Genomic DNA, 17,557 nt, shown 5'->3' on the forward strand with positions numbered 1-17,557 from the left:
TTCTAGGCCTTTAGATAGACATAGCACATAAAATACAAAAATCTATAGAAAAGCAAGAATTTTTGCAAAATCTTTCAAGAAAGCCACCTTTAAAACAGTGAACGAGGCATGAAATTATATGACTACATCTCTCTAAAGCTGATAACTTAAAACAGGTCCAGGGATGGGCAGACAAGTTCATCTCAACCACCGCTGTGCTGATGATTTTTAAAATCTGTGCTCAGTCTCAGTATCCCATTGGATTTCAATTCCACATCTCCTATTCCTTTCCACAGTAGTTCTCAACTCTTTTTCCTTGGCAGCATAATTTGACATAGTCAAAATATACATGAAGGGATTAAAAGTTCAAAACTGATTTTAAAATAAGTTTTATAAAATTGAAAAAAAATGTACCCACTTAACCCACTGCTATCGTACTCACCAATTTCTCTTAAGCTCTATGTCACTCAATGAGTAACAATACTTATAGGTTTGACCATTCTTGCTTCTGGTTTGTTGAATAAGCTGTATCACAAAGAAATAATAAAAGTAGTTTTATATTTTATTTCTACTGCTGCCCTCAAACCATTCTACCAGGTCTTTCTTCTCTGTCTTCTCAGGCAGTTCTATAGTTTTTCTGGCCACTTTTGGATAATATTAGAACAGTGTCATTTTCAAATATTAAAAAAATCAATCTAAAACTACATCCAACCTCTCATCCAACTTTAGGCCCATGTCTTCCCTTGTATGGAATGACCCACGAATTCTAAAGATTAGCAGTGGGAAAAGGGACACGGCCAACTTCCTTACCACTCCAAAACCCATCCTCCACCTTTTCTCTCCTCTCGCCATTATGTTCCTGTAGGAACCCCAAAGTGACATAGTCATGTCGATTGATTCATGGGTTAACCATTTTTGCCTAAATATTCTTTCTCCCAAAAAGAAAGGTCAGGTAGTATTTTCTACCTATGGTGTGAAGAGGTGCAGGCTAGGTCCTGGGGCTTCTCTGCAAGAGTTCACATTCTCAAGCTCAGCTTGCAAAGAAAGGAAGTGGATTTAATGTAAACAGAATAACAAATTACATCACAAAGAATTACAACATCATACCTTATCCTCTGCCTCATAACGTTCACATACAATGCTCGTTTCATCTTTGTAACTATAACATCCTTGGGAGGCAAATAAAAGCAGCTACAACAAGTAACTTGCTTCAGGGCTCAAGGCCAAGTGAGCCTTCCGGCAAAGTTTATAAAATTTAGTCCCTCTCAAGCTTTGGCTTTAGAGGCTTCCTAACCATTATTGTCTTCACTTAAGACCTCTCAATGTTATGACAATTTTGCTCAGTTGTAAATTTCTTGTTTCAACTATTACTTATGACTGGTGAATACTGTTCTGTCACATTAAACTGCCTTAAGCTTATACTTAAATGATACTCAAATGTGGGGACACGTGTTATACTATGATTTAGGCAGTAAACTGTACAGACTTATGAGAATTGTACACTTGGATAGTGGGCCATGCTTTATAGAACACACACACACACACATTATCTCATTGATTCTCCAGTGAGGTAGATACTGTTGCAGAGAAGTGGGGCAAAGATCTCGAAAGAAGATTCTGGACCTTCATGCTGCTTATTTATTTGTAATGATGAATGACTGTTTCTGAATTTATAGCTCTAAGTAGTCTGTCTCAAATTCCATTAGGTTTCACAAGTAGATTCTGCTGCTATTTCCCTAGTCTCTGTGAAGAGAAATGGGTAAAATTCACTCCACTTTGCAGAATGGCTAAGCTTCTCAAATTCAGGTAGGATATGGAAAGTCAGTGATCTTGGTTAATAAAAATTGCTTGGGAGAGCCCGTTGTGGCTCAGTGGTTAGTGAACCTGACTAGCATCTGTGAGAACATGGGTTCGAGCCCTGGCCTTGAACAGTGGGTTAAGGATCCTGCGTTGCTGTGAGCTGTGATATAGGTCACAGACATGGCTTGGATCCCATGTTGTTGTGGTTCTGATGTAGGCTGGTGGCTACAGCTCTGATTAGACCCCTAGCCTGGGTACCTCCATATGCTGCAGGTGTGGCCCTAAAAAAGACAAAAAGACCAAAAAAAAGTTGCTTGGTAATCAACGACCTAGAGTGAATATATTTTAATAGTTAAGGTAGTACATATTTATGTGGGGCTATAATTCCTATTTCTCAAAAGCAAAATTAAAATTTTAAGTACAATTTATTTCCCTAAGTAGAGCATTTGTTCTACTTTATTTTGGGTGCATTCTTTATTTATCTACAGCCCTTGGAGCACAGAGCACATAGTAGGTCTATAATAGATGCTTAAAACATAAGTACATATGGAAATAGTAGAGGAAAGGCAATAGTTTGTTTTTATTATTATTATTTTGCTTTTTTAGGGCTGCGCCCACAGCATATGGAGGTTCCCAGGCTAGGGGTCAAATTGGAGCTATAGCTGCTGTTCTATGCCATAGCCATAGCACCACCAAATCCAAGCCACGTCTGCGACCTACACCACAGCTCACAGAAATGCTGGATCCTTAACCCACTGAGCAAGGCCAGGGATCAAACCCACATCCTCATGGATACTAGTCAGGTTCGTTAACTGCTGAGCCACAATGGGAACTCCGGGAAGGCAATAGTTTGTATCTAATAACTTGAATAACATTCGTGTCCATCTCCATTGAAGCAAGGGCAACATTTGTAGAATCAAAATGTCCATTGTGCCCCAAATTCCACCATTTATGCAATGCCTTCCATGCTATTCTATACTACTTACATCATCTTTATCATTTGTCGTCTTATTTGATTTACTGATTAATGCTTTTCTTTTGCCTTAAAAATATTTACAAAGGGGAGTTCCCACCATGGCACAGTGGATTAAGAATCCAACTGCAGCAGCCTTGGGTTGCTGTGGAGGTTCAGATTCAATTTCCAGCCTGGCACAGGGTAAATCTACTCTACAGCTCATTAATAAGCAGTAATCAAGCTGTGCTATCATCCTGGAACTTCCATATGCCATTGTGCAGCCAAGAAATTTTTAAAAATAATTTTTGCAAAGGAAGCAAAACCAATTCTTATGTAAATCAGAGGAGTGGATACCTATGGGGGTGGAGATTGACTGGCATTTTCTAGGGAAATGAAAAAAAATATATATATAATTTAAACTCATTAAATTGTATGCTTAAGAACTGTGTTGATTAAAATATGTAATGTTTCCTCAGTTAAACATATATTTAAAGAAAGAAATATATCAGGTGACTTTAAACACATTAACAATTAAAACAAAATAGGATTATTAAATTCTAGATAGATACTATTCCTTACAGAAAACTCTAAGCCGGAAGCCTGCTGTTTTTAAAACAGATTATTTAAAAACAAAACAAAACAAAACAAACAAACAAAAAAACTCAAGACAGAGATAAAGTGTAAAAAAAAAAAAAAAGAGTATGAAGAATGCTAGCAGTTATGTCTCTTCCTCTCTTCCCTTTGTCCCTTCCTTTTCTTTAAAAAATATTTATTAGCATCCTTCCTTCTGCTGTCAGGTAGCTATAAGTCAGGCCTGAGAAGGTAAGCTGCAGGCCTGTGCAGAAGAGGCCAAGCTCAGCATAGGGCAGGTCCATTTGCAAAGAGGGTGGGGGTCCAGCAGTATCAAAAGATTGGCTACATCCAGAAAGATTAAGAACAGAAATAAATGTATCAAGAAAATGAGAATTGGGTTTCTCATTATTGGAAAAGTAACTATAAGTATGAAAAAAAGATAAAACTAGAATAAGTGTAGCTGGCATTGCACTAGAACTGGATGTACCAAGGTGAGCAATAGTTATTATAGATAGATATAGAAATAAATATCAATGTAAATAAGTGTAGTTCCTAGATATCTGGAAAGGGCCTGGGAATAGTGACAATCCAGTTAGTAAAGAGCACCTAGTGATCATATCTTGGTTTTAAATACTAATATGACCAGGACTCCTTGAAGAAATGATTGAATTCAGGGAAAGAACATGATGAGTCTGGAACACCTTTGGTAACATAAAGTAAGGAAATGCTCAAAGAAGGATGAGGGCATCTCAATAGGACAGAGAAGTAAACTTGAAGAAGCTCTAACTGACCAAATCAGGGGTAATTGGAACATTAAAATAAATGATATAATAACAAATTATAACTCAAATCGACTAGTATATCACTGATATAAATAAATAAATAACAAAATAGATGGAGAGAAGAGAAAGTTCTTCCTTATGGTAGAAAGCCTCTTTTTTTTTTTTTTTTTTTTTTTTTTTTTTTTTTTTGTCTTTTTGCCTTTTCTTGGGCCGCTCCCGCAGCATATGGAGGTTCCCAGGCTAGGAATTGAATCGGAGCTATAGCCACCTGCCTATACCAGAGCCACAGCAACTCAGGATCCAAGCTGCATCTGCGACCCACACCACAGCTGACGGCAACGCTGGATCCTTAACTCACTGAGCAAGGGCAGGGATCGAACCCACAATCTCATGGTTCCCAGTCAGATTTGTTAACCACTGCGCCACGATGCGAACTCCAGAAAGCCTCTTATTAAATGTAGAAAGCATGATGGTTTTAGAAAATCACCATTTGGCAGCAAGTGCAGTTATTAATTTAGGTTAAAAAAATCTCAATGGATACTAAAACTAGTAGGTGAAAATGAGGTGGGGAATGAGATTTTTTACATAGTTTCAAAGTACCTCCTTATAAAATATTTGTTAATTACAAAGAGAACAAAATTAGAGAAAACTTGTGGATACCCTCTTGATCAAGTAAACAAAATGAACTACATTAGTAATGGGACAAATAAACTTCATGTGCAATTAATAGGATTCAATCAAAATAATACAGTGTGATCATCTGACTACATAACCTGGGTATAATCATAGGGAATCATTGAACAAATCCAAATTGATTGATATTCTAACAAAAACAACTGGCTTGTGTTTAAAAATGTTAAGATCATGAAAGCTAAGTAACATATGGGTGCAAGAGAAGGTCATTCTACATTGTGCTTGAAGATGTCAAGAAAAGGCTTACCAAAGGAAATGACTTGCACGTAGTCTTATTAAATGAAGTTGATATATACACTAGAGAGGAAGTCGTTTTAGGCATAGAAGATGACATTTTCAAAGTATAGAGTCCTGAGTACTGTAGCAAGTTGGGTATACCTAGAGCATAGAGAGATGGCAGAGGCAGCTGGGGAGATGAGATGGGGCCAAATTAGGGCCATTTCCTCTCCTCTTGTACAGTGTTATTAGCACATGCAGTTTGAGAAACTGAAAAAGGCATTCGAGTTGATATATTAGTCCAGGTCCTCTGAGAAGTAGAATTCAAGACAGGATTAAATGTGCAAGGGGTTTAATAAAAGAAATGCTCACATGAAAGGAAATAAGAGGAAGCCGAAGAAGTCTGGGAGAGCCATCAGACTGTAATGTTAAGTCTGACTTTTGAGTGAAGAGGACAGGTAAGGAAGTTTGGATAGAAGATTCAGCAGAATCATTTCTGAGTCCTTCAGCCCAAGCTGGCTGTTAAGTATTCCTGCGTCTCCCAGGAAAGGGCCTGCATTAGCATTCCTACCTCACTCAATTATTGGTGGGAAGCAGTCCATGGTAGGCACAGCTTCAGTGTACATGCAGAGATGAACTTCTGGGTTCAACAGTTTGGACCCTTAGTCAATTAGGCTTCCAGTAGTAGGAGGCAGCATTCTCATGACCAGAACGTTTGAGTTTGGGATTATGCAAAGGATTTAACTGGCAGAAGAGATGAAGGTTATTACAGGGAGAGGTGTGAAGCAGCTTAAATTCAAGCATTTAGTATTTCACCTTGTTCTTTTTAAAGTATCAATTGTCTTTTGGTTACTAAGGAGTCAGGCATTTTTAGCTTAGTTTTGAACACAGTTATCAATATGCAGTAAATAAACATGGGCACCTAATCCTGGAGAACCCACCAACCTGCTTTAACTTTTTAATGTGGTTAAGTCTCCTGTTTCTCATCTGGTCCATCTGTGGAGGCTAACTTAAATATCACATAACTATCTTCCTTTTCTCAGGAACTATTTTGATCCATCATTATAAAACATTGTTTTACACTGAATAGAAGCTAGTTTGTAATTGTATATGCCTTTCACTAATAAAATTAGGGAAATGAATTTTATTTACATTTGGTAAGAAAACACATTTTTTTCCTTAAATATTAGGATCATCTTGTGGGAAAAGCTGGTAGTGAGGAATAGCACATGGGATCTTTGATTTTGAAAAGGTTGGGAACAATTGAAATCAACTGATCTTGCTGAGGTCCTGTTGAGTTTGAAGACTATGAATCCATAACACAATTTCAAGTTGCTTTAACCTATCCTTAATTGCAAACTTCCTAAACCTTATTAAAGAAAGGAAATTATTTTTCTAGACTCATTTTATCAGGTTTGGAGTCCCCTCATTCTTTATCAAGTGCTAAAAAAGTTCTCCAAATTGCATTAAGTAACAACTAGAAAATATGACTCATTGCATTTCTTTCAGTGAGTAATGCAATTAACACTGCAATATTGTAGCCACTATTTTAAAAAATTCTTATTAACTGCTAGCATTGACACTTTTTTTTTACCTCTGAGAAAAAGATTCAAGATGCCCATTATAGCTTTTAACAAACTTAACTATGTGCCCTTTCCTCAAAGGATGATGTGTCTGTTCCAAATGATGCCATTTAAAAACACAACAGAGTACTTCATTGGGAAAAAAAAAAAAAAAAAAAATTGGTGCCTGGAAGAATTTGGGGGATTTTTTTTTCATTTGATGGTAAGAAAATTGTTATTCTAAAATAAAATGCTTGTAAGAAATAGCTTAACTAAGGAATCATGCTAAAGACATGCTGTAAAATAGCTGCAGCAAATAAACTATAGTTTTGGCATTTAGTCTTCAAGACTATTAAGGTAAATGCTATATAATACCCAAATAAGACAGCAATATATATATATATATATATTTTTTTTTTTTTGTTTGTTTGTTTGTTTGGTGAAGTTAAGAGGGTGGAAGAATCTCCCCCACCCCTTTAAAAAATAATCATTAACTTTTAAATATTTTTCATCAAAGGCATCATTGCTGGCTTCACATATATATGCTGAGGTTACTTGTTCCTGATCAGGAAGGCAGTGATTTACCCAGAATTTACATTCAAATTTTAATGCTGATCCAATCTGAATGGCAACCTTGGTATAGCCAGCCTGAAGCAAGTTTTAGAGAGGATATTAGAATGAGTTTGCTTAATTTTGGATGTGGGTACAAAGATCTGTTCTGATTGTTTTATTTTAAAGACTGTTTTATAGCTATACCAAATCCACTGACACATTAGGGAAGAGGAATGAAAAGATGTAAGCTCATGCTCAGGGTCAGTGCATTGCATGACTTCAAGGGCTATGTCTTACATCTTCCTCCATGTGTCATACACTGCAATAGAGGGAACTGTTTGTTTATTTATTCCCAGGTAGGGTTTTTTAAAAGGTGAAAACCTGATCACCACTATAACAAAGCCAGATATACAGAAAAATTGGCATTTATTTAGAGTTTAAAACTCTGCTGTCCAATATGGTAGCCATTAGACGTCTACAGCTTTGAACCCCCCCCCTTTTTTTTTTTTGATACAGAGTGCAGAAGTTTGATGTGGGATCTCAGTTCCCAGACCAGTGACTGAACCCAGGCCACAGCAGAGAAAATGTCAAATCCTAACCACTAGATCACCAGGGAAAAAATCCCTTTTCAGTTTTTTTTTTTTTTTTTTTTTTTTAAGAACCTATAGTTCTAGTTTAATTTGAGTTGTGCTGTAAGTCTAAAATATATACCAGATTTCAAACAGTATTAAAAAAGAATGCAAAATGTCTTATTTTTATATTGATTACATGTTAAAATATACTGTATGTATTTAACTAGATTATTTTTATTTAAAATATCAATTATATAAAATTAATTTCACTTATTTCCTTTTACTTTTATTAATGTGGCTTCTCAAAACTTAAAATTACCATGTAGCTCAAACTCGTGGCTTGAAATATTTCTTTTTTTTAATATTCTTTTTTCTAAATTTTTAAAAAATTGTTATTTCCCCAATACAATTTTTTTTCTACTGTATAGCATGGTGACTCAGTTACACATACATGTACACATTCTATTTTCTCACATTACCATGCTCCATCATAAGTGACTAGACGTAGTTCCCAGTGCTACACAGCAATATCTCATTGCTAATCCATTCCAAAGGCAATAGTTTGCATCTATTAACCCCAAGCTCTCAATCCACCCCACTCCCTCCCCCGCCCCCTTGGCAACCATAGGTCTATTGAACAGCACTAGTCTGGAGTATCGATCTACTCAGATTCTCAGAAATCATTGCATTCCTTCTATTCTTTGTGTCTAGCACAAAACTGCTACAGGGGCCCAGATTAGCCTTGCTGGGACACCGTCCAGGTTAGCTGATGCCAAGATTGGAATCCTTGGAATGTAGGGAACTTGAAGTATCATAAATGAAGGAACCAGATGAGGTAAATAGGTAGAAACTGTCAACATGTAACCTTCAACTATCACAGGGTCAGATTTGAGAAATGAAGCTTGAATTTTCTCGAATTCAAGAGAAATTTGAGAAAATTTTAGATGGTTCTCTAGTGCAAAAGCCACTGAACTAGAGCTCATCATGGACATGAAGGGGCTTTATAAACACCTTGATATTATACACAATTAATGTGTAAATACCTTTTTCTATAGAGAGGCTCTAACTTTAGATTCTCAAAAGAGACAATGGCTTCCAAAATATTAAGAATTTTAATTCCAGGATGAAATGGCTCAGAAAGGCTATATCACAATTACTGTTAGGTGGCCATCCATGTCTATGAATATTAGTCTTCTCAATAATGTGTACACACAGGTCACAGAAATCAAAGTACATGGAGTTCGAAGAACAAGTATAGCTAACAATACGCTTTAAGACAGGAAGACAATGACATTATAAGGGCACTTATTGTTGATTATGTCCCAGGAAACAAAGCTATTGATGATTCAGCACAAAATTTCTGTAGCTCTCACACTAAAAGAATTAGTTATACATCCCTTAGTATTTGTGGGTGATTGGTTCCCAAACCACATGGATACCTAAATTTATGAATGCTCAAATTTCATATATAAAATGGTGGAGTATTTGCACATCCTTTTGTATATTTTAAGTAATCTCTGGACTACTTATAATACAATGTAAATACTATGTAAATAGTTGCCTGTATGAAGCAAATACAGATTTTATTTTTTAGAACTTTCTGTTTTTTTTTTTTTTCTCCCAAATATTTTCAATCTGAGGTTGGTTGAATGTGTAGATACAGAACCCATAGATATGAAGGGCTGACTGTAAATTGTTTTGCTTGGAAGAAGAAAACTTCATCATTTATTCATTCCTTTGCACTTTTATAGTATTTTAACCACTCTTATAGAATTTAACCTATTATATTCTTAACTTTTCAGAATGTACATATCTGTCTCAGTTTATACTATAATGTGGCCGTTCAAGAACAAGGGACACACCATTTCTTTTAATTTTTATCACCAGTTCCTAGCAAGTAGACACTCAATAGATGTTGCTGAGTCAAAAACTAAATGGTTGCCTGATTTTACACTTCTCAGTATAAAAGATAATCAATGAAACAAATACAGCTTTAATGATTAAAATTTGATGTAGTGCAGAATAAAAGGCTAGAGCTATCTAGGTTTAGTCAAATGACCAGATTTAGCATTTGACCCTACTCAGTGTTCACAAATCAAGCTAACCTGCCAAATGACTGCACACAGATTACAGCTGAGATACACTTTTCTTAGGCCTAAACAATGCTGATTCATTCACCACAGTTCATTTGCAAGTGAAAGAAACAAACTTTTAAGTTAGAGAAATATAAGCAGTCTTAGATCTGGGAGTCATCAGGAAATGTTTGGTGCTTTACAGAACAGACTGAAAGTTAAACAGGTTAACGTGACATTTCAAAGGGATTTTGAAATTCAATAGCTTTCTCTAGCAGGTGATGTTATTCTCTGGTTCTAAGGCAAATGCTGAATTTCTTCAAAGGAACAATGATAGATTATAGAAAAACTAGATAGGTTCAACATTCACATTTTTCCCCCCTCTCCTTAACCTTGCCCAACCCCACGAAAATCATATGTGTATGTACATAATAGGAAATGGGAAAACCTTCTGGCTGGCTTTTAAACATGGTTTTTCTTCATCATCAAAGCGGTTTCTGTATGAAAACAATAATTTATAGATTGAAAAGTTAGGTATAGTGCCATTAAAATAGAAAAGAAACAGAATCACAAAGAATATATATAAATCCAGAAAGAGGACATATTTTTTCTTTCTTTTTTTTTAGCCTTTTCTGGGGCCGCTCCCGCGGCATATGGAGGTTCCCAGGCTAGGGGTCTAATAGGAGCTGTAGCCACCAGCCTACGCCAGAGCCTCAGCAACGCGGGGATCTGAGCCGCGTCTGCAACCTACACCACAGCTCACGTCAACACCGGATCCTTAACCCACTGAGCAAGGCCAGGGACTGAACCCTCAACCTCATGGTTCCTAGTCGGATTCGTTAACCACTGCACCACGATGGGAACTCCAAGGACATATTTTTTCTTACCAAGTCAGTACTCTGCAGAAATGTAAGATGTTTACCATCATTTGAGTGAAAGTTCCATGAGCTGCACTCTCTTTTAGTTGTACATTTCATTTTATTTTATTTATTACTTAATTGAAGTATAGTTGATTTATAATATTATATTAGTTTCAGGTGCACAAGATAGTGATTCAATATTTTTATAGATTATACTTCATTTAAAGTTACTAAAAATAATAGCTATATTTCCCCATGTTGTATAACATATCCTTGTTGCTTATCTAATTTATACATAGCACTCTTTTGTTTTTCGGGTTTTTTTTGGTCTTTTTTTTTTTCAGGGCTCTACTCATGGCATATGAAAGTTCCTAGGCTAGGGATCAAATCAGAGCTGTAGCTGCCAGATTATGCCACAGCCACTGCAACACCAGATCCAAGTCACATCTGTGACCTATACCACAGATCACAGCAACACTGTGTCCTTTAACCCATTGAGCAAGGCCAGGGATTGAACCTGTGCCTCATGGATACTAGTCAGGTTCATTATTGCTAAGCCACAACAGGAACCCCCATATTAGTTTTGTATCTCTTAATCCCATACTCCTATCCTGACCCTTCCTCACTTCTTCTCCCTACTGATAACCACTAGTCTTTTCTCTATATTTGCACATCTGTTCATATATATATATATATATATATATATATATAAAATATATATATAATTTAAAAAACTCTACATATAAGTGATAACATAGAGTATTTATCTTTCTCTGATATTTCACTAAGCAAAATACTCTCTGGGTTTATCCACATTGCTGCAAATGGCAGAATTTCATTCTTTTTTATGGTTGAGTAATATTCCTGTGTGATATATATATATATATATATATATACACATACACACACACACACACATACACACACACACATACATATACATGTATACATATGTATATATCTCCACTCACATCTTCTTTATCCATTCTTTTATTGACACATTTAGGTTGGGTCTGTATCTTGACTATTGTAAATAATACTGATATGAACATTGGGGTGCATGTATCTTTTTGAATTAGTGTTTTCATTTTCTTCAGATATAATCCCGCAGTGAAGTTGCTGGACCATATGGTAGGTTTATTTTTAGTTTTTGGAAGAACCTCCATACTGTTTTTAATAGTGGCTGCACTAATTTGCATTCCATATGACAGTGAAAAAGTGTTCCCTTTTCTCCACATCTTTGTCAACATTTATTATTTGTGGACTTTTTGATGATAGCCATTCTGATAGATGTGAGGTCATATCTCATTGTGGTTTTGTGATTATCAATTCTGAGATGAAACAATTTGAAAATGATACAAAGAAATGTAAAGATATCCCATGTTCTTGGATTAGAAGAATTAACATTATTAAAGTGTTCACAGTACCAAAGCAATCTATAGACTTAATACAACCTCTATTAAAATACCCATGACATTTTTCATAGTACTAGAACAAATATTTGTAACATTTATATGGAACACAAAAGATCCTGAATTGCCAAAGCAATTTTGAAAAAAAGAACAAAGCTGGAGGAATCATGCTCCCTGACTTTGGAATATATCACAAAGCTACAGTAATCAAAACAGGTACTGACATAAAACAGACACACTGATCAATGGAACAGAGAACTCAGAAATAAACTCACACACTTATGGTTAATTAATCTATAACAAAGGAGGCAAGAACATACAGTGAAGAAAATACAGTCTCTTCAATAAGTAGTGCTGGGAAAACGGGACAGCTACATGTAAAAGAAACCTAGAAGAATATAGGCAAATCATTCTGTGACATTTTCAAATCTGTCTCTGAAGGCAAAAGAAATAAAAGCAAAAATAAACAAATTGGCTGGGGGTTTGGGATGGAAGTGCTATAAAATTGGGTTGTGATGATCATTGTACAACTATAAGTATAATAAAATTAATTGAATAATAAATAAATAAATAATAAAAAAATTAAAAAATGGGACCTAATTAAACTTAAAAGATTTTGCTTTTAACCATGAACAAAATGAAAAGACGATACTGTATAGGAAAAAATATTTGCAAATGATATTACTGATAAGGGGTTAATGTACAAAGTATATAAACATCTCATAAAATTCAACATCAAAAAAAAAGCAACTGGATTAAAGAACGGGTAGAAAGCTCAAATAGACAATTTTCCAAAGAATATATGCAAATGGCCAATAAGCACATTTGCTCCATTTTCAAGTCTGAATAGAAAGATTAAAGACATGCCACATCTGCTTAGATAAGTGTGAGGAGCATGTTTTATTGCTTAGAAACTAGCATGTGAATTGTACAATTTGCATATAAAACAATTTCTTGGAAGTTAAGATCAAGAAGATCACATTTATATGAATTGGTAAGAAAGGAAAGTTAAAAACATACTTTAAGATGTTAATACTTTAAGATATTATTCAGTGGAACTCAAATCAATATTGTGTAATAACCTATAGTGTAAAGAATCTGAAAAAGAATGGATATATGTATAACTTTACATCACTTTGTTGTATACCTGAAATTAGTACAGCATTGTAAATTAACTACACTCCAATATAAAATTAAAATTAAAAAGATAAAATAAGTAAGGATAGGGCTCTTAAGAGTCTTAATAGAATGAAATTGGTTTTGGTTTATGTATTCTTAGGCTTATTTTGTTTTTGTTTGTTTGCTTGTTTGTTTTTGGTCTTTTTTTTTTTTTTTTTGTCTTTTCTAGGGCTGCACCCGCGACACATGGAGGTTACCAGGCTAGGAGTCCAATCTGAGCTGTAGCTGCCAGCCTACGCCAGAACCACAGCAACGTGGGATCTGAGCCGCATCTGTGACCTACACTACAGCTCACAGCACTGCTGGATCCTCAACCCACTGAGCGAAGCCAGGGATTGAACCTGCAATCTCATGATTCCTAGTCGGATTCGTTAATCATTGTGCCACAAAGTGAACTCCCTAGGCTTATTTTGAATTACTTTTTAAGAACTATGGCCATCACACTCACCTAGAACATGTTCAATATGCCCTTCTAACTTATTCAACAGAAACACTTGAGATTTTCGTTCTGTGCTAGAAGAGTATAAAAATAATTCAGCCTATGCATTTTTCACAGCTCTTTACCATAGTTCAAATTTCCACAAAAAATTTCAATATTTTGTCAATTTCCTCCATGGTCAGTTATTTTATTTATTTATTTATTTTAATTTTTATTTTTTGCTTTTTTGGGGTGTACCTATGGCATATGGAGGTTCCCAGCTAGGGTTCCAATTAGAGCTACAGCTGCCAGCCTACACCACAGCTACACCACAGGCAACACCAGATCCTTAACTCACTGAGCGAAGCCAGGGATTGAACCTGCAACCTCACAGTTCCTAATTGGATTCGTTTCTGCTGTGCCACAACGGAAACTCCACAGCTAAGTTTCCAGAGCTGGGATCAGGAAAGTGAACACTTCGGAGGTAGCTCTTCAACTCTTTTTTTTTTTTTAATTTTCCATCTGCAAATTAGTCATGCTTTTTTACATGATGGGAATGTGTGCCCTTAAGAGTTCTTAAGCTTTATATCTCTCAGACACTGAAAAGTAACCAGAAAATTTCCTTTTCACATTTGATCAAAACCATTTAGGAAAGGAATGCACTGGTCTGGATTGGACCAGTCACCTGTAGCCAGGATTAGCCTAGTTTTCATCAGAGTCCTCTTCTGGACCAATCAACTGTGACAAGAGATGAACAAGAGATTTGGAGAGGAGAGATGGTCATGGATTAACACAACAGATTGCAAAGTGGGCATACAAATGAGAATCATCTCTAGGAGAAGTTGAAGGTACACTGAAATATTTAATACACATTCCAACATTTTAAAGGTAAGTAAGCAAATAAATGTTTTAGATTATACGACAAACTACGGAACAGCCAGATTTCACCAAATAACCCCCACCAAAAGAAGGTAATATCAATCATTTTTGGCATGAACCATATTGTTTTATATACACATATTGTTTTATGTTTAATACAACCACCTTAAAAAACTAGCATTAATGCCCTCGCTTTTCAGATGAGAAAACTGAAGTTCAAAGATTAAATTTTCTAAGCTATTTTGTTACTTGGTGTCAGAGCCAGGATTTATACGCAGGTCTCTCAGATTCCCAAACCTGTGCTCTTTAAAAAATAATAATGCACAGAGTTCCCACTGTGGCACAGTGGAAATTAATCCGACTAGGAACCATGAGGTTGCAGGTTTGATCCCTGGCCTCAGTCAATGGGCTAAGGATCCGGCATTACTGTGAGCTGTGGTATAGGTCACAGAGGCAGCTTGGCTGGCGTTGCTGTGGCTGTGGCTGTGGCGTGGGCCAGCAGCTACAGCTCTGATTCGACCCCTAGTCTGGAACCTTCATATGCCGTGGGTGCAGTCCTAAAAAGACAAAAAGACAAAAAAATAAAATTAAAAATAATAATACTAATGACAACTAGTTTGTTTTTGAAAAATGAACATATGCCCATTATAAACATTTACATACCACAGGAAAACACTTGTATTATATTTAACACAGAATAACTTCATATTATATTTAACACAGAATAAACACCATAAATTCCTCCACCTAGGATTAAACATCATTAGCAAAGAGTATATTTTATGCATTATTAAGAACAGAAGAATAAATCAGGTCAGGAATTTTTTAAAAATCATGCTTTTTTTCTTCATGACTGGTTAATTTCTGGTTTAGTGATGGACAATAAATATGAAATATTATTTAAATGATTTATGTGCAAGAATTTGTTTTTCCCCAAAGAGTATTTAAAATTGCTTTTGTCAGGCAGTTTGGGAATCTAATAGCAGGATCAATTTAATCAAATTCAAGGACTAAGATGATTTGAAACTGAGCTTTAGTTCCTTCAATACCCCGGTAGCTTTGAGTTCACCTATACTCCCTAAAAAATTGTCAAAAGTTCTGTTTAGTTTCTCAGTTGCCAATTCTGGAGTTGGCAAGTGGCAGCTACAAATGCTGGGCTAACTCCTTTGGGTTTCAATCTTCTAGATATTTTTCACTGCTTTATTAACTCTCTGGTGCTTTCAAAGAGACATATCTATGTCTATATCTATATCTATATATAGATAGATGTGTTTATATCTTCTCCAGCTTTTCTAGTTTTTCTCCTTGGGGTGGTTGGTCCAAATTATTATTTGTCAATACCAAAGCTGAAGTCCAGGTTATTAGTACATACCTTGTTTAATTTGATGTCAGTTTAACAGAAGACTGAAATCTCTGTTTCTTCCAACGTTTGTGTTCTTGGCAAGAATCATCTCTCTTCCACTCCTTGGATGATCATGGAGTAATTTCACAGTATTGTCTTCACTAAATGCCCATCCATAGGACTATCAATCCTTTGAGAACAACTCACATAAGAAATAGTCTGGCTTCATGGGACAGAGAAAGAGGATCTAATGAAGGAATCAGAGTTAAAGAGATAAAGATACAGGAATGATTTTGGAGAGTGCAACAGAGAATAGATTTTTATGGAAGGAAAGGCTAACATTATCAAATGCTGAAAAGATTAAATAAGTCAAGAGGAAGACTAGGATATTGGGTCTGGTAATTTAGAAATCACCATTAATCTTTAAGAGAATGGTTTTTATAGAAAGTATACTGGAATTGGAGAAATGAAATATAGATGAAGAGTTGGAGGTAGTGGAGACTTCAAGAGTCAAGTTATGAAAGAAAACAGGATGATGGGTGTTATTTTGGTAAGGAAAACAGAATAAGGAGAGATTTTAGTCATTATGGTTTGCTTTTAGCATGGTTCACTGTTGAACAAGTTTATAGATTGAAGGAAAGATACCAGCAGAAAATGGATTACAGACTGAAGAGGGCAAGCAAAATTTACTGAACTAAGTCCTAGAGAAGACAGAAAGAAAAGAAGCAAGGATAAGTTTTCTGTTGAGACATCTACAGTAGTACAAAATGAGGTTTATAAATGCTGAAATGAAGGTAAGGAGGTGGGAATTCATGGATCCACTTCTAATAATATATATTCTGTGTTGCTATAAAAGAGATCATCAGTTCATTCTACGTGTGAACAGTCAATTTACATTTCATGTTATTTTCCCCTTAACATCTGCAATATACACACTTTATTGGTCCTTTAGTCTTTCTGTATTGACTTTAGAGTGCAGAAATAGGAAATTTTAAAATATTCCTATAGCAATAGTCTATCTCATATCTCATAAAATACTTCTTTCCTTCTCCCCCTCAAAATGTATTTTGGAGAATCTTATTGTAATGACCACTTAGGTCAGACACTCACTGACATGAAAGTGCAGGAGGACAAATACATTCTCCAGCCAAAATGAATGTGAAATAACTTCAGCAACTGGTTCTTTCCTTCCCACTTTGTTTTCTTATAAATGGAAACTCCATTAGGTCAATGACTGTGTGTTTTATACGCCTTGTCAAGGTATAGCAAACACTGGGGGTGTTAAATAAATAAATAATAAGAACAAAATTCCCAAATAATGAAACTTACTGTGAACCCAGTCAACTGCTGATAGTGATGCAGAGGCTGCACTTAAAACTACCAGGAATAAAGTACATATGTCACTACCTACAGTGTCCAGCAATGTGTATTTTATTTTGGTAGTTATGACTTTCAGTTAACTTATAAATATTGAGTATTTTCTATTTGATTCATAGCAACCCGCTGAGAAAGTACCAGTACTGTCCTCATTTTAAAGTGAAATAAATGAGGCTTTAGGATATTAAGAAGCATGCCCAATTCACATATTCAGCTAATAAATGCAGACCTGGAATTCAAACTTGTTTTTCTGGCTACAAAGCCAATAGTTTTATTTACAAGGCTATACAGCCTTCTCCTCAACTTAACACTTATAAATCAGATGATAATGCTT

The sequence above is a fragment of the Sus scrofa genome, chromosome 2 (assembly GCF_000003025.6).
Source record: "Sus scrofa isolate TJ Tabasco breed Duroc chromosome 2, Sscrofa11.1, whole genome shotgun sequence".
In the NCBI taxonomy this organism is placed as follows: Eukaryota; Metazoa; Chordata; class Mammalia; order Artiodactyla; family Suidae; genus Sus; species Sus scrofa.